The following is a 26,506-nucleotide window of genomic DNA, read 5'->3' as shown; positions in this document are numbered from 1 at the left end:
GTAGGGACTATACTCTAAAAAATCAGATTGGAGCGTTGAATAAATGCTTTGACAAATTGGATTTCTGGTCGAAAAACTTTTAGTATAGCAGCCGACGGGCATGGTTATCGTGTAGAGGGATCCCACCGTTTGTGTGGTGCCATTCAACTTTCAGAAACATTGTAGAAAAATGGGGAGCTCTTATCTCCATTGATGTATGAACCTTTAATCCTGGCTCGTTTGATAGGGCCTGTTTTCATATCATTACGAACCGCAAAGATCGAGTGGAAGAATCATGTGTTTTGAAAGTCGGGGAACAGTCTTTTACAGTATTTGTTTCTGAGTTTGAACCTTGCTTTAGCCCAGATTTTGTCTGGGTTGATTCGTTTGTGTTGGAAACGTTAGTTGCCTCCCCGTTGCCTACGGAGGGGGAGCTTATTGGTGTCTCGCCAGTTAAGCCTTCCTAGTTGGTGGTAGATGTTGGAACGTTTTCTCGAGTTAATCTTGATTCCAATAATATTAAGGAAGCTCAGCTAGAAACTCGAGCGTGTTTTGAAGGCATGCATACTGGTGGTGGAACGTGTGGTTCATGTGCCGAGGACGTAGGAAATGGTCCTTGTTCCGATAAGGTATGGGTTGTGGAAGTTGTGTCCCCGACAGTCTATTACGGGATAGCTGCGCATGGGTCTGATTACAAGATGAACGACACTTTTAATTCTTTGGAGGTAGCTAGGGGGCGCAAGTGGGGTATAATGTGCATGGGCATAAGTTGCATTTTTGTGATAACCCGACAAATTGTAATAGGGCATCTACGCTTGGTTCAGTTGGCCAGATGAGTGCATATCTTAATATTTTGGAGGAAGCTAGTGGGTTACACGCGGGCTCAGGTTTGGATGTGTGTGATGCTAGAGTTGATAGTGCAAATACGAAAGATGTGCACCACATGTTTCTTGATGTTAGTGGTAGGCGTTTGGCTCTAATTAGAAATGTTGGTTCACGGCAGACCAAGGTATCATTAAATAGTAATAGGTTCTTGGAGATCACGAATGTTAGTTCTGATAGTGGGACAACTGTGCAGGATTATAACTGTCAAACTGGTGGCACTTTGCATGCCTTGGAGAGTTTTAGCATAGTGGGTCTAAGGATATAAGTAAAGATAATGTGCAGTTGCCAATTGTGACGTCCTCAACCATGCCTACTGATGGTTTTAAGGTATTGGTGGTACACGAGGAAGTGCTTGCTGGTCAGGGGATGAGGCTATCGAGATATGAGAAAGTGGATGGGCGTCAGAAACAAAGAGCTTTGGATGAGAGAAATACTATATTTAGTTCTCTCCGAAATTTTCAAGAAAAATTCTCATCCCACCAAAGGAAGCCTCGTTAAAGACAAAGCAAGAATTCTCAGAGGAAGGTGCTTCGAGAGGAAGTTTTTTTTTTTATCTTGAAGGCTCTAAAGTTGGAGGTTCGGATGGTCTATGTCGACAAGTCGAGCTAGAAGAGGCAGTTAGGCGGAAGAAGATTCTTGTACTCTTTGTGTAGAAGTTCAGGGCTTTTTGTTTTTGATTTTGGATTTTATGGTTTGGTTCAGCTGTGATATTCGGCTTATGCTTTAGTTGTTTTGTTTATGTGTTGGTTTTGTGTTGGTTTTCGGGCTTAGTTCAAGTGTTAATTCTGGTCATTCATTTTTGTGACTGTTGTTATAGCTTAGATGGATTTCGCTATGTTAGTGTTGTTGTATAGGGTTTTTCCGGCTGTTTTGGGTTGTTTGTTTATGTTGTGGGAGACGATTCTGGTTGTATCTTATGTTTCTTATGGTTAATGAAATCTTAAGGCATTCTTTTCCTCATTCTGCTTATTAAGGAGTTTTTCTACAAATTCCTTTAATCATGAAGGAGGTTTTTTAACGAGGCCTTCAATTCCTATAAAAAAAATTCAATAATTGAGATTACAACAAATCAAAAAATACAAAGTTTAGCTTAATACGTTTTGCCATTTTGGTATATCCCATTGCCTTCGGCCTGCCCGTTTGCTTATCCCATTTGTTTAATTATAGGTCAAAAAGTGGCTAACCCATCTGAAAAGCATTCAAAGCAAACTAATAAAGTATGATTAACATATTTTTGAATTCATTAAAAATAATATATTATATGTAAAAAAACTTCTTAAAATAAATATTAGAATAAAACATTCAAATAAATTTCTGATTATGGAAGATTTTTTTATTGAATTTCTTAATTATAGGTATGCAAAACTCGACTGCAACGGCACCTGCGAGACCAGTGTTGACAAAGGAAGAAGCGGATCATTTTTTATGCTCGACGAGTGCGAACTTAACATTGTTGTTTTATGAACTAAACAACGATGACGGTAAAAGAAACGAACAATAACTAGCATGGTTTTAGAGATGATAGTGAAGGGAATAATGATGAAAATGAGTTAGAAGAAGGATTAGATTAATATAAATTTTAAATTTTATTACATCAATTTTATTAATCATTATATTGTTTTTTGATAAATTTTCAATGAAAATAATTTTATTTATTTTAATTAAGACTTTAAAAGTGTCATATAATAAAATGATGTATTTTAACCAAGATATTATTACTTTATTAGTTAATGCCTTTATCCCAAAATAGGTTTACTTATCGTCTTGTCCTCCGCTGAATATTAAAAAATATTGTTATGTAATTAGAATGGTTGTTTCAAGTGATAAACATATTAATATTATTTAAATAAATTATCGAGTTTGAGTTATTGTACATTTAGAAAATTTTTGTTAGAAGATTCAACTACGAAAATAGGCGTGCAAAATGAGTCGATTAAGATTAATCAAAGGAAAACCTTAAAATCGAGAATGTAAAAAAAAATTGTTTTGTGAAATAATAATAAAATAAAAAATGAGATAAAAAGAATAGCAAGAACGTGTAAAAGTGGAAAAGAAAAAGAGAGAATGGAAAGAGGGGAAAGTGGAGGAGACAGAAGAAAACAGGGTGAAGAAATGTGATTGGGTAGAGGGGACAAGAAAGCGGCATTTTGAAGTCTGGTTTGCTGGTTGCTGACAACCTATAACTACACTTCTTTCTTTTCTTTTACTTTCTTTCCTGTTTTCCATCATTACCCTCCTCTTTTTACTTTAAATCAATTTTTTTTATTATAAAATAAGTATTTAAACTATTTTAAAACATATCAGTTTTTAAATAAAAATAGTTATTTTTTATTGGGTAAACTACGTGTTTAGTATCAATCATCACTTATGTTCCGTTTTAGTCACTTAAACATTTTCCCCAATGCTACGTTTTAGTCTCTCACAATTAAAATATTAATAATAATGTTGATGTGTCATCATAAGATAATATTTTAAATATGATTTTGAAATAAAATATTGTTAGGATACTAAAACAAACAAAAATAATAGTTGGGTATTAAACGTACAATTTACTTTACTTTAGTTTATAATTATTTTAAGATCAGAATATTAAGTTAATTAAGAAAAAATGGGTAAATGTTCTATTTGATCACTCACTTATTATTTAATTTTTATTTTGATCACATAATTATTTTTTAAAAATTATATATAAAATTATGTTTTAATTTTATTTTTATCATTAATAGTTAAAAAATTAACGGTAATAGTTGGAATAACGTTTGTGTTAAGATCGAAACATGTTGCTTCTAGAGTTGGGGCTTACAGAGCCAGCTAGGGAGTATCTAAGCCTAGGCCTGCCACCCCATGCTAAAAAAATTGTAAATTACTTATTTAGTCACTTAGTTATTATTTAATTTTTATTTTGGTCATCCAACTATTATTTAATTTAAATCATATTTTATGTTACATTTTGATTATGTTTTAGTCACTTATCTTTTTAAAAAAATAATAGTAATGTTAATGTGTCATCATTAAATAATATCATATCAAGATTGAAAAATAATCCAAAAAATTATGACGTTAACATCACTGTTAATTTTTAACGGTAGGTAATTAAAACATAACAAAAACGTAACGTTGAATATGATTTTAAAAGAAAAACAATAGTTGAGTGACCAAAATATAAATTAAGTAGTAAGTGTTAAGTAGTTTATCCTAAATAAAAATATGTACGAATTATGTTAAGAAAATTATATTGCTCCAATTAATATTTTATTAGATTTAATTCAAATATATTATTATATTTTTAAATTAAAAATATATATTTTATATAAAAATTAAAATATATATAAATTATGCTAGATGAATTTTTTTTATCATATTTATATTGGTGTAACCCATAAAATATTTATGGGTTTTCCTCTTTGAGCGAGAGTGCATTTCGTTTACCGCCGTTGTCCGTACAAAGCCCACGGCCTTTTTACTAACAATATTAAAAAAAAGGTAATTTTCAAAATTGTACTTTGTTTAAAAAATATCTTTTTTTTCTCTTTAAAAAAATACAATTCAAACTTATACTTCTAAAATATCAAATTCAGGAATTGAAACATTAGAAAAGAACATAAAAAATTAAAATAAATAAAAAGTAAAGTGTTGAATGTATAATAATATATATGGCAACGAATATCATAATTAAATCACAGTTAAAAACTAATTAGTTTTGTTTCAAATCAAACTCTTATACATTATCTGGATACAATTATAAGTTAGTTAGTTATGATAACTTAGGCCCAGACCTGCATTTTTGTATGGTTGAATGGGTGAACTCGTAAAATGTAGCATCCAGTTTCACTGGCCCGTCTCGACCTCAATAACTCTATCAACTTGACGAGCCCCTAAAATGTTAAAGAGTGACTTTTTTTTTCTTTTGAATTATATGAAATGATTATAAGATAGTATATATTCATAATTTTACTTAGTTATTGATAATGCATACACACTTTCTAAAAGTAACTGTTCGAATCTAAAATCTAAAAAAAACATTCTCTTTAATCATTAAGATTATTCAATCTAACAATAACTTGAATTAAAAATAAATTATAATTACTACGTGCAATTTTTCAATTTTAAAATAATTTCGTGTGTAATTTAAAGAATGATTTAAGAGTTAAAAAGCGATATTATATTTAGGTGATTCAAATTTCAATAACATTATTCATATTTTTTTTCTAAAAATGTATTCATTTAATATAATTTAAAACGTAAGGTAAGAATACGATTCCATTTCTTAAGTCCCCACACACACACATTGAATGACAATCCATATAAAGTAATAGTGTATTGTGGATTAGGAAGGGGTGAATGTGTAGTAAAAGTGTTACAGTTTAGTAGATGGTTATGACTACATTGAAAAAGTAAATGAAGGAATATATTTTTCAATTAAAAAATCTATCTAAACCCATTTTCATTATTAAATTCTAGCGGGAAAAAAATTAAACTCATTGTTATCTCGAATCCAAGTGGGTAATATCTTTGCCACTTCACTTGGCCGCCATCTCGCCTTGTCAATTTATAATCATTTGAGATATATATATAATATTTCATTATTTTGATTGTTATGGTGCGTTTGTACTTTGTCCTGGGTTCACTTCGTCTCCACTTGAACCTACTAATGTACGAAGGCTCAATGAAAACATTTAAAACAGAAATAGATAATTTTGTCATCTTTTAACGATAAAATAATATAATGCTTCTATTAATTCAAACATTTGAACATCATTTAAAAAAAAATTAGACCGACATATTTAATAGTTAAAAAAACTCACTATACAAACAAACATGTCCAAATTATGAAATCTAACATAGGCCCACTATTAGGAAGGCAGTTTACTAGATTGATAAGGGATACCATGCACGATGTGATATTATTTTTAGAAATAATATAATAATCCAATAGAAATTATTCTGCATATATAAACAAAAAATCATTTAGAGAATATAAAATTTCTCAGAAGTTTCAAGAAAAATTTGGAGGATAAGAGTTGGGGAACTTCAGTATTTACTCCAATAGAAGTTCACTAGGGTAGAGGACACTTGTGTGGAAGATATGACGATGACTTTGGAAGTATAAAATAATTTACACTATAATTGAACAGGTAATAGAATTTGTTAAGGTATGTATGAACAAATGATAGTATTTTTAATATAATTTTTTTCTCTCATTAATACTTGAGAATGTTGAAATGTCATTCATCGGGGAAGTTCTACAGGCAGGCTTAAAAACGACTAAAATAAAGCGTTACTGATTTTGTTATCGTTTAAATAATAAAACCGGTCAAAATTACCTAAATTTTTCCGGTAATTACCTAAAATATTATGTTAATCCGGTCATTGTTTAAGCCTAATAATGTTTCCAGTTTTTTTTTTCAAAAATCCGATAAAAAACACCTAATAATAACAAAACAGGTAGCGCCTAATAATGTTTCCGGTAATTTTTACCGGTTTTATTATTTAACACAATAAAAAAACCAGTAACACCTTATTTTAACCGTTTTTTAGTCTACCGCACCGGAGCTATCCCCCATTCACCGACATTAACATTACTCCAACAAACAAATCTAATTCAATCTTATATTTTTATCATTGAAAAGCATATTTTCCTGATTCTTTAGTTGAGATGATTTATACTAATTTAGTTTTTTTTTAAATATCCCTATTTAATACGACTGAATTACCATATCAACCTATTGAATCTAGTTATCCCATTTTGACAACCTTTTATCATGGGCTAGTTTTGGTGAAGAGTGAGAAAAGATGCACACACGACACAACATTCATAGATGGAAAACCATAATTGAAAATATCAGATTTAAGAAAGTCTTGATTGCCTGAATGTAATTTATGATCGAAATTGACAAGAACACCGATGGTCCCATTTTCACAATAGGTAGAGATAACTATCAACATTTCCTATTATGGGTACTCACCTTTTTCCACCTACAACTTATCTGTTTCTTGGTGTAACACACGACACTAGAATTATTCAAATATTTAGGAGTTATAGGATGATGCAAACAAGTGAGTTTCATACTAATAACCCAACTTTTAGGAAACGGTCCACATTGTAGAGAAAAACGAGAGTTTCTGTATATTTTGGTGGGCAGGGAAGTCAAAAGAGAGTTAAAAAAATCTCTCTTAATCATTCGAATTTGGATTCTACACGACATTTCTTCTTTATAAAGATTTCATAGCCACCGTGATATTGCTATGAATCGTGGTTCACACGAAAAGAATTATGCATGCCTCTTAAGTCCTAAACAATTGGTTATTGCTATTATTTTATTGTCTGACATTTATTTTCATGGAACTTTCTTGTATTGCAGAAACATCTTGCAATTTCTTCCAAGTTCCACTTTTTACTGTAAAATCACAAAAAGAATGGGGATTTGTTTTGTGTGATATGACCCCAATTAATTGTTCTGCCTGATTATCCTTGCTTTTTTTGGTTTGTTTATGATTTTGCCCTTTAACAACTTCAAAAGGCCAAATATCAAATACCCACAGGTTGTTGTTGTAGGACCCCAGTTCCCTTTTCGACCTTTGATTTACACGAGGGTATAGCGATAAAGTACAATTCTTCGTGTAAGCATATTTCACATTTTTTGTGAAGGTATAGGGAATTAGCTGAGAGTTAAGTCATGATAGCAGTTGCAAAGGTTGGAACCAATTCTTGCGACATATGCTTGAGACACAAGTGGGTGGCTGTCGTCCGTAGAATATGGTCAGTTGTAAGCGGTTTCCCTTGCCAAAAACGCGAAAGTACTAAAAGAGGGAAACCAAGACCTGACCCGAGCACTACAATAAATTAAAATTGTCAGAATTCGTTCAACGATCTTAACAATTAAAATGGATATTATTTTTGTTAAATTTTTTTAATTTAAGCAATTACTTGTATAAAATATAAATATATTATTAAAAGATTTTTAACCGATATTATATCAATGTTTAAAAAAAGAGAAAATAACCTCAGTGACCAAAAATGCCTTATAATATACGATTTTAACCATTTTTTTTGGATTTGCCAAAATGACCAACTAAATCGCAATGCGATCGATAATTCGCAACGCGATCTCCGGTATCTCAAATCAGTTTCCAGATTCGCAACGCGATTCTGACTATCACATTGCGATTTCCCAAATTCGCGTTGCGATTTTCCTAATTCGCAATGCGAATACGTAAATCGCAATATTGAATTTCAAATTCGCAACTCGATTTCTGAATTCGCAACAGGTTTTAATTTCGCAACACAAATGTTTTGGGTATATAACTACGCAGCAGCATCAACTCATAACCTAAATCCCTAAATCGCAACTCATTCCATCTCCATCTATCACTCTCTCCGGCGACATCCGTTCCTATATCCAACGACATCCTTCCCCATCCGGCAACAGGTTTTAGTTTCGCAGCTCGTTTGTTTAGTAAATTAATTTACAATAATGAAATCATCTAATGTTGATCATGTTTGGATAGATTTGTGTTTTGGAGGGTCATGGGAGAATGTTCATGGTGTTTTACAATATATGCCTTTAACCATGAATCTTCAACTAAAACTGTCATTAAAAAGTTAACTTATGAAACTCTAATGTTACGTGTTGCAAATAAATTGAATTTAGAGCCCCTAAGTGGATTTAGGCTATCTTATCAGAGAAATGGTAAAGTTTATTTGTTAACCGACAATGAAGATGTTGAACGATTCATTGCTTACATTAGTGTTTCAAGTGATGATGTTACATTGTATGTTGTTGAACCTAGAAGTAGTGAAGTTGGGTCAGTAGCGGGTAGTAATCAACTAAGTTTTTCAACCCCAGTTTATGGTGCTCAAAATTTAATGGTTCCACTACAATTTCATCACCAAGAAAATATTATTTCACCACATTTCCAATACCAAACACAATCTCAAAACCCACAACCTTTCCCTAATCCAAATCCCAATCAACTTTCAGCACCAAATTACAGTTTTCGTATTGACCAGTTAGACGATGATGAGCCAACAAAAAAAAATGAGTACTAGTCAGTATTCGAAATTTGATCTTGGTCAATACCCGGACTTTAATCTTGGTCAATACTCGGATTTTGATGATTTTTCAGAAGAAGAAACAGACCCTGCATGTAATGATTTTGATATTGGTCAATACCCGAATTTTGATGATGAAACAACCGTTGCCGAGGAAGATGTTGTTGATGGTAATGAGGAGGAAGTTACGACTGTAAATGAACATGTTGAACATCCATTCTGTAATTCATATAACACTGAAGAAGAAAAAGAAGAAGAAGAAATCCCCAAAGAAAAGTCCCCGAAGAAAATGCCACGGGAGTATAACTGGAATATGCCATAATTACTTCAGATACCGGAAGAAGAGTTGGTAAAGATAGCAGTTGATTATCACACAAAAATTATTCGTATCAAGAAAGATGATTGTTTTGATACAAAGGAAGACTTGAAGATAGCTTTGTATACGAAATGTGTGGAAGATGGCTATCAACTAAAAGTTAACAAATAAAGCAAAGATCGTTTCGAAACAAGGTGTATGATTGACAAAAACTGTATGTGGCGTATGATTGCAAAGAGGATAAAAGATTGTGAAATGTTTCAAGTTAGGACTTTTATTGATAAACATACATGTTCAAGAACCCAAGTTTTTCCTCACCATAGACAGGCAAACAAAAAGGTGTTGGGTGGTTTTCTGGCTGAGTTAATGTTTTTGAATGGTAGGGTATATCGGGGACATGAAATTATGACTAACATGAATGCTCGGTTCAAGATTAGTATCTCATATTCTCAAGCTTGGAGAGCCAAATGTTATGCCTTGGAATTGTTCAGAAGCATCGTTTGCCCAACTGTCGGCTTATTGTCACAATTTAAAGCTGAAAAATCCTGGGTCGGTAACTCATATCAAAACAGATAGAGATGGACGCTTTGAGTTGCTGTTTATCTCCATTGGTGCTGCGGTTAGTAAATCAATATAATTTTGTTGACTCGTTTTTGTTAGTTACATGCATTTCACATTTAAATGATTATATTTCTTGTGTATATGATTTTGTAGATTCGTTCGTTTATTAATTGCATGCGCCTAGTTATTATAGTTGATAGAGCACATTTAAAAGGTCGATACCTTGGAGTAAACTTATTAGCAGTAGCCATGGATGCTAACAATGGGATACTGTCAATAGCTTACGGGGTTGACAAATCTGAAACCTCTGATTCATGGACATGGTTTATGGGGCATCTTAGGGATTGCATAGGTCCTATTAGGAATCTGACAATCATATCCGATAGGGAAAACTCAATTGACAACGCTGTTAGAACGTGTTTCCTAGATGCTTTTCATGGACTTTATGGTGTTCATTTGTATAGAAATCTAAAATCAATGTCTGCTGGTATAAAAAATCACAAATGGACATACTAGAAGGCTGTAAAAGCTTATCGGGAAGTGGATTTTAATAAGCATATAAACTGTTTAAGACGTGTTTTGCCTCAGTGTGCTCAAACACTAGAAGATGTCGGGTTTGAAAGATGGTCAAGAATACATCAACTTGGAGCAAGATATAGTTTCATGACGTCTAATAGTGCAGAATCAATCAACGCTCTAAGTCGTCATTCCCGGAAATTACCCATTACTATGTTAATGGAGTTTTTTCGAGCCTCTATTCAACAGTGGTACTACAAGAAAAGAAACCATGCAGGTATTATTCTTTAAATTCGTAACTTATCATATATTTTACTAAGTATTATTTATTTAAATTTACAGGAACATTGGAACATCGTGTTACACCATGGACAGAAAAAAAGATAACGAAACGTGTTGTGAAGTCAACGTCATGGAGAGTTGAACCATGTTCAAACACTTTGTTTGAAGTACTGGATAATAACTTAAATGGGCTTGTCGATCTAAATGCAAAGACGTGTAGTTGTATGAAATGGCAAACATCTGGTTATCCGTGTGGCCATGTTATAAAAGTTTCTCTTCATCTAAACCAAGATGATTCAAGCGCATACGCTATGGATTGCTACACTACAGAAGTATATCGACAGACTTATGGCGAGATTGTCTACCTTATTCCACATCCTTCTGAGTGGGACATACCAGATGACTTAATAACAGTTTTGCCACCAGCCATGGACAGAAGGCTACCTGGCCGACCAAAAAGTCACGATCGTATACCGTCTAAGGGTGAAGAGAAGAAGAGATCGACATGTAGTCGATGCAAGGAAAGTGGTCATACAAGGTTGACATATGGATCACCAGTGCCATCACAATCATCTTTTCCTCTACCAAAATATGGATCCTCATCAAAATCCAAAGCTCATATGGTGTCAAGAAAAAGGCAATCAAAATCGCAATCATCTTTAAAATCCCAATCACAACCGGCTTCACCTTTTGGGACTGTTAACTTAGGTGATTTTTAAATGCAAACGTTGTATTATGTGGATTTTATGTGTGAACTTTTGACATTTTCAGTTAGGCATGTATTAGTAACTTGAGTTTGAAAATTGCTATGATCTTTTCAGTTGTTATCACTTATTAGGCATTCATTTGACTATCGCAACACGGAAATGACGTTCGCAATCATCTTAATGTCTATCGCAACGCGGAAATGACTATCGTAATGCGAAATGAAAATCGCAACGAGAGAATCGCAATGCGAAATGAAAATCGCAACGAGGGAATCGCAAAGCGAAATGAAAATCGCAACGTGAATTTAGTTTCGCGTTGCGATTTTGTCGTTGCGATTCTCTCGTTGCGATTTTCATTTCGCATTGCGATAGTCATTTTTGCCTTCAACATAATGCAGATTGAAATCAACAAAATCAACCATTACATTTCAATCAATTAAACAAGCACACATAAGAATTATGTTCACATCAATTAAACAAATCAACTTTTACAAATCATATTTTACAAATCAATTAAACAATTAAAAAATAAGCAATAATTCTTATTTCCTCATATACTATTGAATCAACTTTTGCAGCCATACATCATTTTCACGCAGCTCACTTCTGAGATTAACCTGCAGAAACCAAACATTTGCTCAAACAACACTTTCTACACATCTAAAACCTACAAACATCAAATTATTGAATTCTAGGTACTTAACCCTAAACACTAAAACCTAAAACACTTACCTCGTTGCGTAGAGTATGAACCTCATTCTGCAACGATACTACCATCTCACGTAGAGTGGCAACCTCACCACGTAAAGTAGACACCTCCACACGCCATGCACCATCGTTATCGCGTAGAGTACCAATCTCCTCACGCAAGGCATTGACCTCATCACGTAACTCCCTTGACTCATCCCATGGAGGTGGAGGTGGAGAACAGGGAGATAGAAGTCGTGGCATCTTTGTCGGTCGCCTATCATGAGGTGATAGTGGAGAAGAGGCTCGATGATGTGACGGGATAGGTGATGGCTCTCGTTATAGAGGTGTATAGTCGGGTCGATCAGGTGATGGCTCTGGGTGAGGTGATGGCTCTCGAAGTGGAGGAAGTGGAGGTTGCTCATCATTCGTGCCATCAAGAAAACGCTGACTAGCTTGCCACCAATCAGTGGCAAGCTCAGCCTCCGTGGGTGTCAGTCTCATTAATGGAGTGTTAGCCTCCTAAAAATATAAAAACTCAAACAAAGTTAAACGTCTACTATTAATAACTTGTTTATATATGATAGTATTTGTGTTAACTTACATTATTTATTGTCGCATATGGTATTAAGTCTTCCCAATCCAACAGACGTTTCCTCTTCCAGGAAATAGCCCTAGGAATATCATTTGAAGTTTTTAATGCATATGTCCGCATGCTGGGGAAAGCCTCGAATATCCAAATCTACAAACAATATAATAACAAACATTAGTAATTGTTAAATAATTAATTATAATTTTGAAAACATTATATAGAAATTCTTACCTTAAAGGCCCAAACAAAGCCTGACAAAGTGTATTTCGACCCATCGCCATGCAAACTTTTGCGGTCATCAAAGGCAGACGACAACTTAGTCCAGGTAGCTTTCCATATATACGAACCCCACGGAAACAGATTTCATGCATTTAGGTCCTCTACCAATAATATTAGCTCATGAGGAATAGGTTGTATGGCCTCTCTGCCTATAAAGCCAGCATACAAAAGTAGTAGAAGGCATACTCGGACAACATCGACGTCATTCATCTGAGTAAAACCATCTTTCTTATTAAACAATTTCTTCAGGTCGTCGACGTGTAAGTTCGGCTTCTCTATTGACTCATTAGGAAAAACCCTGGATAACCATGATGGGCGGGTGATATGACGAGTGTACCGGCCTACATCATCGTGTCCGAATCGTAGACCAGTGATTAAGCAGAACTCCTTCCGCCCAAAACAAGTATACGCCGGTGGAAAATGAAACCATATCTCTTCCTCACCACGTTGTATACTGTCGGGTAGATCGCTAGTCATGGTCTGAAGCCACAAATGGGTCAAATTAGCATCTCCACCCGGATGCTGTACTCTCAGCTATGGCCCGAAGCAGGTTTCCTCAAACAATTTTCTTTGTGCAGGTGAAAGCTTCGAAGCAATTGTAGTGGCTAGGCTAACTTTATTCCTTAATGTCAATGAAGGCGAAAAAAATTTCTACAAAAACAATAAACATACCAAGTTAGATATACCAAAAACTACACTGTGAAGATATACCAAAAACAATAAACATAAATAGTAGTTTATTCTTGAAACTAAGATTTGTAATACTGTTTTGTCTTTTGGTTGAAATGAAAATCGCAACGAGAGAATGAAAATCGCAACGCGGAAATGACTATCGCAACGCGAAATGAAAATCGCAACGAGAGAATCGCAACACGAAATTAAAATCACAACGCGAAATGAAAATCGCAATACGATTTTGGTTTCGCGTTGCGATTTTCATTTCGCGTTGCGATTCTCTCGTTGAGATTTTCATTTCTCTCGTTGCGATTTTCATTTTCATGTTACGATTTTAAGTTTAGAAACTATTCTTCTTCTGCATTACTTCAACCAAAAGACAAAACAAAGACAAATACTAACTTCACAGGGTTAAAGACTAAACAGTTTAGCAGTATTGGCAGTAATCGAATGAATTTAATAAGAAATCTAAGTGAAATGGTTAATCTATTATTGAAATTACCAGTAAACTTATCATCAATTTCAATATGAAAAACCTAAAATAATGCAAAAATTTCAAAATAAAAATAATTAAAAAAACTAACCATCGGAGGTTGATTTTCCATTTCTGAATGATTGTGAGGGATTTCTGACCGTGAATGGTTGTGAGGGATTTCGCCGGCGATGGGGACGGATTTCGCCGTAGAGAGTGAGAGATGGAGATGGGACTGAGTTGTGATTTTAGGTTTTAGGTTATGAGTTGCGATTACGGAATATACTGTGGACGGTTCAGTTTCCGATATATTAAGAAATTCGTGTTTGAAATTTGAAAAAAATACGCGTTAATACGAATGGCGCTATGTAAATCGCATTGCGATAATCAGATTCGCATTGCGATTTACGTATTCGCATTGCGATTTTCCTAATTCGTATTGCGATTTACGTAATCGCGTTGCGATTTACGTATTCGCATTGCAAATTAGGAAAATCGCAACGCGAATTTGGGAAATCGCAATGCGATAGTCAGAATCGCGTTGCGAATCTGGAAACTGATTTGCGATACCGGAGATCGTGTTGCGAATTATCGATCGCATTACGATTTAGTTGGTCATTTTGACGAATCCAAAAAAAATTAATTAAAATCATATATTATAAGACATTTTTTTCACTGAAATTATTTTCTCTTAAAAAAAATACCACTCCTTGGATCATGGCTAAAACGAAACATTTGGACCCACTAAAATCCGTACTATGGCCCGGACAGCAAGGACATTTGCCGGTGCACCTTTCCACATTGTACTATTATTGGTCATGTACACTGTAAACACCTTCCCTTCATTTTATAAAATCCCTCCCTTCCCATTCGCCTCCTCAAATTTCCTTCAGCCTATTAACATCTACACTAAATATACTCTCATATACCCCAATTTTGCAGGGTCTTTACCACCGTTTTCTTTCTGTTTCACCCCCCCTACTTATGAGAGAAGGAGCATCAGACAGGCGCTAATTCATTATCGGACAAGAGGAGTCTATGCGATGGAGAATCAGGTTGTTTCACCGCCCCATGTGGATGCATCTCGACAGTCCCTCGGGTTCCCTCTTGGCACAGCTCTCCTCTTGATCATCATTTTCAGCTTGAGTGGCATCTTCTCCTGCTGCTACCACTGGACAAGCTCAGATCACTCCGCCGACCTTTCGCCGACGGTTCCCATCCCGACGCCGACACTGAAGCTTCTCCCTCCAAACCAATGCCTGATTTCACGGTTAAATCTCTCTCTGTGTCTCACAATATTTCAAAAAAACAAAAACAAAAAACTGAGATGAGAATTCAGCCTTAAGGTTAGGTTGTGTTACTGTATTTCAGGATTTGAAGCAAAACCAAAGCCAAAGCTTGCCTGTATTAATGCCGGGAGACCAGATCCCGAAGTTCATAGCATTACCATGTCCATGTCAACCTCCACGGCAAGACAAGGTCGAAGTAAAAGTGGAGAAGCCACCCAAGCCGCCGCATTTCCCTGTACCTTTCGGATTGGCAACTTGACGATTGATTGTACATATTGGACCATTTAGATTAATTTTCCCTCCGAGTTTTTCATCAGTGAAAGAAAAAAGGAAAGGGATGGTTAGGAAAATTTACCACCTTTGGATTATTCCCCAGGATAAAAAAAGTTATAGGTAAATTTGTATAGCCTTTTCAATGCTCATAACAGTTTCAGCCATTATTCCCCACAAGGAAGAAGATTCCAACTGTTGCGCCGGTTGGAAAATGAGATGGCTCAATGAGCTTGTTATCCACAAAAGCAAAGATCCAAATTCCAATTCTCTGGTTCAGATCTCTCTGCTTAAGTTTATAGACTGTGTACGATCATTCATTTATATTAAAGATCCAACCTTAATCCCCAATGTAATGTAATATTTTGTTTGTAACTATTCCAATCTTTTTTCTTTTCTCTTTACTTAAGTTTACAATTTAAGTACATTTTTTTTCTGGTGTAACAGAGGGTTATTTTGTCCCAGAAAAAAATGACGACTTAGTTTGTAAGCTTCTTCGTGAAGAATAATAAGTGGAGGTCTCTGTCAAAATGATTACATTACATTGGGGTTATTTTTCCTCTCATTTCAGGAAAACTTGTAAGTCAAGTAAAAGCAGTGGATTGAAATGCCCAAATTTTGAGCAAATAATAAGTATAGAACCCATGAAACTGTATTTTAAGCCTACAAGAAATCTTATGTTTTTCAGTTTGTTAGTTTACATATATGTTTGTTGAGAAACATTATTTCATATAGATTGCGTATCTTTACATGTAAGCTGAACAAATGAGCCAAGTTAGTAGTTAGTTCAGTAACCGAACAAAATGCATTTAAACTAACGCAACCAACTTCATGTTTCTGTTTTTGTCCTTCTCACATGGCTTACGAAACGAAGATATAACATACAAGAGACATGGGGATACCATGCCAGGTGTCAGCTTAAACCAGAAAACGAGAAAGTAAATCAAATGTGAAGCATGGAATGTTGAAGATATGCCCAATTTCAGCTTTGTCGTCATCGTTGCACGTCTTTGCATTCCATATTACAGTTCATGTTAATAATTTCGTCATTCTATGTCCAGTCATGTGGAAATTATTTGATTAAATCTAATGTTTGTACTTAAATCTTCATAGAATGAAGTTGTGCATTTAACTCAATACTTTTAATATTGTTGTAATAATTTAGCGAGTTAATATAAAAATAAGTGTTAAAATTATATCTAAAGTTTATTTTTGTATTTAAAAAAAAATTCGTTAAAAATAGGTGTTTAATGTTTCTAACGTTGTACTTTTAGGTGTCTAGACCGTTAACACCGTTAAATTTGACTGTTGAGTGACATAGGTCAAATAATAAAATTTTAAATTTGACACTTATTTTTGCATTAAGTCTAATTTAATTAATTAAAATTTCAATTGACTTTTTTTTTATTTGTCTGAGGTGAATATAAGATATTATATGTTCAAAAGATTCTCAATTATTTGACATTGAACGGTCATACCCTACATACGAGGTGCTTAAACCCGGGAGCTCGAGGAATAATAACAATTCATTAATCACTTAGATCGTTTGATTCATATTTTTTATTAATTTTAAATAACTATAATTATTAAATTTAATAGGGGAATGTTGAATATCTTAGTCCGAGGGGACCTCTATCTCTGTTTAGTTTTAGCGGTGACCTAATTTTACTATTTAATTCATACGTGTAATCATTTATACTCGCATTATTAAATTGAAAGATTCATAATTTCAATAATTAAAATTCAAAACATGCTATATTTTTAATAAAACTGAGATCACCATTAACTGTATTTTAATCAACAAAAAGAAGTCTTGACCAACTCCATTAACTTACAAGCATTAATAAATGAAGTGATGTATAAAACCTCAACTGCCGAATTGCAAGTTTGCGCGATGGCTTCGTTCAATCTCATTCCCTTTCCTCGTCATCTTCAACTACTTAGAATTAAAAAAAAATTGAAAAAGGTAGAAGGCCGGGGCAGTGATGAAAGCAACTTAGGCCATCGAGTTCCTTAAATAGTACAAAGAAAGAATGAGTGAAAATTTGGATTTGTAAAAACGTACGGATGAAAAGCAAAGCAAACCCTATGAAATGAGACCCTTTTGTGTCGTGCATTCCTCCTCACCAAGACCATTTTCACGTCCTTTCGTCTTTAGACAATCCTTAGTGGACTTTAAGTGCCCTTATCCCAGCACTTGGACGATGACGATGCAACTTTTCTTTTATTAAAAAAAATTCAGTTATTAAAATTGCTTTTTATAATTTTTAAAAACAATATTTGTATAAAATTTCATAATCTTTAATTATACGTTTAATAAATGGATTAATCTGTATTTCCCTCATCCCCCTTATATCTATAGTCCATGGATTAAGTGGGTTGATTATTTTTTTAATAAATAAAAAAAAAATTGAAAAACATGGAATTGGAGTGAGTGAAAGCATATGGCATAATGGAGGAATTTGAATTTTAGAATGCCCTTTCAAGTAGGATTCAAGTGCACTTTTTGATTAAGTATAAAAGGGAAAATCTTAAAGTCTTCAACTAATCACTAAACTAAAGAAACCATATTTGTTCTTAACCTTTTCTTATTTCTGTATCTTTGTTTATATTACAAGGACGGATAGCATCCATAGTTGTCTCTTAGTCTTGTTAAAAAAACTATTTTCACATCAATATAATATATTTAATAAATATGAATTTATCTCTCGAGTTTGTAATTTAAATTTTGTTTTATTTTATTTAAAAAATTATGACGTAACTTATTTAATAAATTATATAAATTGAGAGAGAACATAAATATAACTTTATTCAACTAGTATTATTATATTCTTACATCTATATATATTTATCATTAAGGTTTGTTATACTTTCATATATTTTTCGTATAATTTGTCGTCAACTATAATGAACAATTTCTCCACTACTCGTGTTTTAATAATTTATCATCAACTATTATTTTATTTTTTTTTTAATATCATTTGCTTATAGTTATTCGTAATCCTCCATAAATTAATTTTGATACCATCCTTTTAATTGATTTTTAATATTTTTTTTAAATAATATTATTATTATTTTTTATAAGTAGAATGACAAAAAATGTCTCTAATATATATATTTTGAAATAGTCCGAGGTGATTATAAGATAATATATGTTCATAATCTTTGTTAGTCATTGACAACGCATATACATTTTACAAACGCAACTACTCAAACCTAAGGCTTCTAAAGAGAATAATTATCCCTTTAACCACCGAAATCACTTAATAAATTCATTAAAATTATTATTTAATCAACTATTAAAGATATTAATTGATATTGTATGTTTTTTTCATAATTATAGTTTACTTTTTATTTTAATATTGGTCAATATAAAATCAGGATGTTGTATTTATCATATCAATAAAGACAAGTCATATTCACATAGGTATTTTTTTTTATAAAAAAGCACAATTTATATGAAAGTTAAATAATAATATATTTTTAAAAAATTATATACTATTTACATAAATAAAAAGAAAAATTATTATAATAATAATACTTAAATAAATAAAATAATATAAATATTATCCACAGTGTGAAATGGGAAAGGACAAGCAATGCCCAAAATCAAGAAACGATTTTGATTGCAAATACATGAAGGCGACGTTGAGAGTGGGGTTCTAAAACCACAGTATCAATCAATCAATCATCCACACCTATCTGAGTACATGAAAAGTTAGGTACACATATACACACATATATGCTATATATCACCCAATCCAAAATCACTAAGATGTATGAAATTTTTTTTTTAGAGAAAATAATTTCAGTGACAGAAAATGTCTTATAATATATGATTTTAATTAATTTTTTTTAGATTTGTGAAAATTGACCAACAAATGCGCAACGCGAACTCTAATTTTACAACGCGATTTTCCAAATTCGCAACACTGAATTTCAAATTTGCAACTCGATTTCTGAATTCGCAACACTAATTTTGTTTTCGCAACTCGATTTTCGAATTCACAAACACAAATTTTAATTTCGCAATAGGTTTTATTTTTGCAACACAAATATTTTGGGTATATAAACTACGTAGCAGCAGCAACTCATAACCTAAATCCCTAAATCGCAACTCATTCCATCTCCATCTCTCACTCTCTCCGACGACATCCGTTTCTATATCCAACAACATCTTTCCCCATCTCTAATTTTTTTACATAATTTTATTTCTATATAATTTTTCAATGATTTCTCTCTCAAATTATCAACTATCAACTTAATAAAGGTATGTTTTTCTCTAAGTTAGTGATGATATATAGTTTATAACTCGTTTGTTTAGTAAATTAATTTACAATTTATATAATGAAATCATCTAATGTTGATCATGTTTGGATAGATTTGTGTTTTGGAGGGTCATGGGAGAATGTTCATGGTGTTTTACAAAATATGCATTTACCCATGAATCTTCAACTAAAACTGTCATTAAAAAAGATAACTTATGAAACTCTAATGTTACGTGTTGCAAAGAAATTGAATTTAGAGCCTCTAAGTGGATTTAGGCTATTTTATCAGAGAAAATGTAAAGTTTATTTGTTAACCGACAATGAAGATGTTGAACGATTCATTGCTTACATTAGTGTTTCGCAAGAAGATGGTGTTACATTGTATGTTGTTGAACCTAGAAGTAGTGAAGTTGGGTCAGTAGCGGGTAGTAATCAACTAAGTTCTTCAACCCCTGTTTATGGTGCTCACAATGTACAACGTTGTTATCAACCTCAAAATTTAATGGTTCCACCACAATTTCATCACCAAGAAAATTTTGTTTCACCACATTTCCAATACCAAACACAATTTCAAAACCCACAACCTTTTTCTAATCCAAATCCCAATCAACTTTCAACACCAAATTTTGGTTTTCGTATTGATCAGTTAGACGATTATGAGCCAACAGAAAAAATTGTGAGTACTAGTCAGTATTCGAAATTTGATCTTGGTCAATACTCGAAATTTGATCTTGGTCAATACTCGAACTTTGATCTTGGTCAATACTCGGATTTTGATGATGTTTCAGAAGAAGAAACAAACCCTGCGTGTAATGATTTTGATATTGGTCAATACCCGAATTTTGATGATGAAACAGTCGCTGCCGAGGAAGATGTTGTTGATAATAATGAGGAGGAAGTTACGACTGTGAATGAACACATTTAACATCCATTCTGTAATTCATATAACCCTGAAAAAGGAAAAAAAGAAGAAGCCCCCGAAGAAAAGAAAAAGAAGAAAATGCCACGGGAGTATAACTGAAATATGCGAGAATTACTTCAGATACCGGAAGAAGAGTTGGTAAAGATAGCAGTTGATTGTTACACAAAAGTTATTCGTATCAATAAATATGATTGTTTTGATACAAAGGAAGACTTGAAGATAGCTTTGTATACGAAATGTGTGGAAGATGGCTATCAACTAAAAGTTAACAAATCAAGCAAAGATCGTTTAGAAACAAAGTGTATGATTGACAAAAACTGTACGTGGCATATGATTGCAAAGAGGATAAAAGATTGCGAAATGTTTCAAGTTAGAACTTTTATTGATAAACATACATGTTCAAGAACCCAAGTTTTTCCTCACCATAGACAGGCAAACAAAAAGGTGTTGGGTGGTTTTCTGGCTGAGTTAATGTTTTTGAATGACAGGGTATATCGGGGGCATGAAATTATGGCTGACATGAATGCTCGGTTCAAGATTAGTATATCATATTCTCAAGCTTAGAGAGCCAAATGTTATGCCTTGGAATTGTTGAGGGGGTCTGCAGAAGCATCGTTTGCCCAACTGCCGGCTTATTGTCACAATTTAAAGCTGAAAAATCTTGGGTCAATAACTCATATCAAAACAGATAGAGGTGGACACTTTGAGTTGTTGTTTATCGCCATTGGTGCTGCGGTTAGTAAATCAATATAATTTTGTTAACTCAATTTTGTTAGTTACATGCATTTCACATATAAATGATTATATTTCTTGTGTATATTATTTTGTAGATTCGTTCGTTTATTACTTGCCTGCGCCAAGTTATTATAGTTGATGGAGCACATTTGAAAGGTCGATACCTTGGAGTAAACTTATTAGCAGTAGTCATGGATGCTAACAATGGGATATTGCTAATAGCTTACGAGGTTGGCAAATCTGAAACCTCTGATTCATGGACATGGTTTATGGGACATCTTAGGGATTGCATTGGTCCTATTAGCAATCTGACAATCATATCCGATAGGGCAAACTCAATTGACAACGTTGTTATAACGTGTTTCCCAGATGCTTTTCATGGACTTTGTGGTGTTCATTTGTACAGAAATCTAAAATCAATGTCTGTTGGTATAAAAAATCACAAATGGACATACTGGAAGGCTGTAAAAGCATATCGGGAAGTGGATTTTAATAAGCATATAAATTGTTTAAGATGTGTTTTGCCTCAATATGCTCAAACACTAGAAGATGTCGGGTTTGAAAGATAGTCAAGAGTACATCAACTCGGAGCAAGATATGGTTTCATGACGTCATTCCTGAAAATTACCCATTACTATGTTAATGGAGTTTTTTCGAGCCTCTATTCAACAGTGGTACTACAAGAAAAGAAACCATGCATGTATTATTTATTTAAATTCGTAACTTATCATATTTATATATTTTACTAAGTATTATTTATTTAAATTTACAGGAACATTGGAACGTCTTGTTACACCATGAACTGAAAAAAGATAACGAAACGTGTTGTAGAGACAACGTCATGGAGAGTTGAACCATGTTCAAACACTTTGTTTGAAGTATTGGATAATAACTTAAATGGGCTTGACGATCTAAATTTAAAGACGTGTAGTTGTATGAAATGGCAAACATCTGGTTATCCATGTGGCCATGTTATAAAAGTTGCTCTTCATCTAAACCAAGATGATTCAAGCGCATACGCTATGGATTGCTACACTACAGAAGTATATCGACAGACTTATATGGAGATTGTCTACCCTATTTCACATCATTCTGAGTGGGACGTACCAGATGACTTACAAACAGTTTTGCCACCAGTCATGGACAACAGGCTACCTGGCCGACCAAAAAATCACGATCGTATACCGTCTTAGGGTAAAGAGAAGAGGATATCGACATGTAGTCGGTGCAAGGAAAGTGGTCATACAAGGTTGACCTGTGGATCACCATTGCCATCAAAATCATCTTTTCCTCTACCAAAATATGGATCCTCATCAAAATCCAAATCTCATATGATGCAAAGCAAAAGGAAATCAAAATCGCAATAAAAAAATCCCAATCACAACCGGCTTCACCTTTTGGGACTTATTAACTTAGGTGATTTTTAAATGCAAACGTTGTATTATGTGTATTTTATATGTGAATGCATACATTTTCAGTTAGACATACATTAGTAACTTGGGTTTGAACATTTCTATGATCTGTTCAGTAGTTATCACTTATCAGATTGTTGTCTGTTATCTTTTTTAAGGTGGTTTCCTTGAATTCGCAACGCGAAAGTCAAATTCACGTTGCAATTTTTTGTTGCGAAAGTCAAATTCGCGTTGCGAAAGTCAAATTTGAAACATGAATGTAAAATTCGCAACACAAAAATCAAATTCGCAACGCGAAAATCCCAACGCGAATTTTACTTTCGCGTTGCGAAAGTGTACATTCAACATGTCTTTTTTGCCTTCAATATAATGCAGATTGAAATTTTCTTCTTTCTTAAACAACAAATCAAATTTTACAAATCTTTAAACAAGAAAAAAACAATTCTTATTTACACATCTAAAAAAACAAATCAACAACACATTGATATAATTAACCCCAAACAGTACATCCAAATGCTCATAACAATAGGGAGCTTACATCCAAATACATTCACTCATCTCACTTCAGGATTAACCTGCAGAAACCAAACATTTGCTTAAACAACACTTTCTACACATCTAAAACCAACAAACAACAAATTATTGAATTCTAGGTACTTAACCAAACATTTTCAAACCAACAAAGAGTATATATGTTAACAACGCTTGCTTAAACTTACCAATAACAAATGGTTGTTTATGCACACTTTCAGCACGCGGATACAGGTAGGCAATGTCTCGAATATATCGCTCTAGCCATAAAATGATGAAACCACAACCCTACTGCACCTCTATCTCTATCTGTGGGAGGTAGAAACTATTTACCTTCTGTCGTCAAACGTTCCAAGCACATGCATACAAGAGGACCATAATCCCCTCTGGCTCCCGCCATTTGTTGTGGCATTGTCTCGTCTCTCATCATTGTAACTTTGAACTTTTTTGACTTTTTGTTTCCAGAATTAGTCCAATAATTAATTGCGTCCAAGTATTTAGCCAAATGAGCGCTACATCACTTGCAAATAATATCTTTCAAATCAGACAATAATATGTAATTCAACATGCTGTCATATACTATCGTCTTCAGGGATGGGAGCTGAAGCTCGACAAGAAGCCAATGACGACGTTCTATAACAGGGATAAACACCTGCAATCATAAATAATAATTCAATTACGCATATCAAATAAAATTTATGAACACCTTTAAAATATTCAAAAATAAATACTAACCTTATCGACATCTTACCATGCAGGATAAAGCTTAGCTTTTCCATTACCCAACGCATATGAAGCGTCTCTCTGATCATTCAAGTGAGCTACGTGAAAAAACGAAGGCATAACAGTCCATCGCGTCTTTTTTATTTTCTTCAATTTCCTTATAATCAGAAGACGTGACACATATGCATCAATATGTTGTGGATAAAAAAATACATATATTAATGAATTTAATAAATTTTTAAAAAAATAATCAAAATGCAATATAAGAAGAATATAAGACTTACCCCTCATTCGAAATAACCATTCTCTTAAACCTCTAATAAAACACCCTACCAAGACCGATCAAGAAACAAATGCATACTATCGTCGATTTTGTATATGTCGGCATAACACCCTTGGCTCTGCTCATGTAGATAAAAATCAACTGTGGTCTTAGCCCAAAGGGTATTATCCATAATTGTGTCTGATAGTGTTCTCCTCTCCTGCTGAGGAATGATACTGGCCGGTAACTCATACGAAAGCCAACTCTCATCCATCATATCGGGCACGTGAGGGGGTTTATCAATATGTCGACATAGTATGCCATGCGAATCGGGCTCTTGAATGGTGGGAGAAACCTCTTGAACGATGACAGGGGCCTCTTGAACGGTGGTAGGGGCCTCTTGAATGATAATAGGTGAATCAAGCTTCTTCTTACGGAGTCTTGGCACTATTGGGGTGAAAGGAGATATAATGACACGTGTACGACGTTTGATGCGTGAACCCCATCGTACAAGAAAAACCTGACATAAAACATCTACCTTATCGGGCCGCTAAAAATAAATTAATACATAAATCAGTAAATAAATAAATAAATAACAAAAAAAGGTTATTTGCATTTTTAGTATAGTATTAAACAAACTTACCTCATTGCGTAGAGTATGAACCTTATTCTGCAACGATGAAACAATCTCACGTAGAGTGGCTACCTCAACACGTAAAGTAGATACCTCACCGCATAAAGCACCATTGTCATTGCGTAAAACATCTACCTCACCACGTAAAGACCGTACCTCATCACGCCATGCATAGGGATGGCAACGGGCCGGGTTCGGGCCCCCAATACCTGTTTAAAAAACCTATACCCATCCCCGCTTAAAAAACCACAGGGATTTAAATGGGGATCCCCATCGGGTAATCGGGAAAAACCGCGGGAAAACGGGTATCCCCGTTTAGCATAAACGGTTATTTAAAAGGGTATCGGGTCGGGTATATATATTTAAATTAAATATATAAATATTATATATATATATATATTTTAATTTAATTTAAATTTATTAATATATATATATATATATATATATATATATATAATAATAATTGTTTTTAATATTTATTGGGCTGGGTATCGGGCCGGGCAATCGGGTAATCGGGGCGGGGATTACTAAACCCATCCCCGTCCCCGTCCCCATCCCCGTTTAGCATAAACGGTTTTTCCCCATCCCCGTTTAATTCAGTTTTTGGTTTTCCCCATCGGGTTCGGGTTTTTTTGACATCCCTAGCCATGCACCATTGTCGTCACGTAAAGTACTGACCCCATCACGCAAAGCACTGACCTCATCATGTAACTCCCCAAACTCATCCCGTGGAGGTGGAGTACAGGGAGATAAATGTCGTGGCATCTTTGTCGGTCGCCTATCATGAGGTGATGGTGGAGAAGAGGCTCGATGATGTGATGGAATAGGTGATGGCTCTCGTTGTGGAGGTGTATAATCGGCTCGATCAGGTGATGGCTCTGGGTGTTGAGCTGTAGAATCGGCTCGATCAGGTGATGGCTCTCGAAGTGGGGGGTGCTTATCATCCATCCCATAAAAAAATGCTTACTAGCTTGCCACCAATCAGTGGCAAGCTCAGCCTCTGTGGGTGTCAGCCTCTGTAATGAATAGTTGGCCTCCTAATAATATAAAAGCTCAAACAAAGTTAAATGTCTACTAGTAATAACTTGTTTATATATGGTAGTATTTGTGTTAACTTACATCATTCATCGTCGTATATGGTAGTAAATCTTCCCAATCCAACAGTAGGATCCTCCTCCAAGTAATAGCCTTAGGAATATCATTTGAATTTTTTCTTACATATGTCCGCATACTGGGAAAAGCCTCAAATATCCAAATCTACAAACAATATAATACACAAACATTAGTAATTGTTAAATAATTAATTATAATTTTGGAAACATTATATAGAAATTCTTACCTTAAAGGCCCAAATAAAGCTTACCAAAGTGTATTTGGACCCATCGCCACGCAAACTACGACGGTCCTTAAAGGCATACGACAACTTTTTCCAAGTAGCTTTCCATAGATATGAACC

The 26,506-nt window shown here is 33.9% G+C and overlaps 1 long non-coding RNA gene and 1 pseudogene across 1 annotated transcript; both read left to right on the top strand.

Moving 5' to 3' along the window:
* The first annotated feature begins 339 nt into the window (after positions 1-339).
* LOC120126711 lies at positions 340-24,854 on the top strand. Its single transcript, XR_005516481.1, has 3 exons — positions 340-350; positions 15,670-15,837; positions 24,841-24,854. It is a non-coding gene; the product is annotated as an uncharacterized LOC120126711 (long non-coding RNA).
* Positions 15,001-15,627, top strand: LOC120126710 (annotated as a pseudogene).
* Positions 24,855-26,506: the final 1,652 nt, after the last annotated feature.

This window comes from Hibiscus syriacus, unplaced genomic scaffold (genome assembly GCF_006381635.1).
Source record: "Hibiscus syriacus cultivar Baekdansim isolate YM2019G1 unplaced genomic scaffold, ASM638163v2 tig00110461_pilon, whole genome shotgun sequence".
Lineage (NCBI taxonomy): Eukaryota > Viridiplantae > Streptophyta > Magnoliopsida > Malvales > Malvaceae > Hibiscus > Hibiscus syriacus.
Note: the sequence above shows the minus strand (reverse complement) of the source record. Positions and strands in the feature narration are given on the sequence as shown.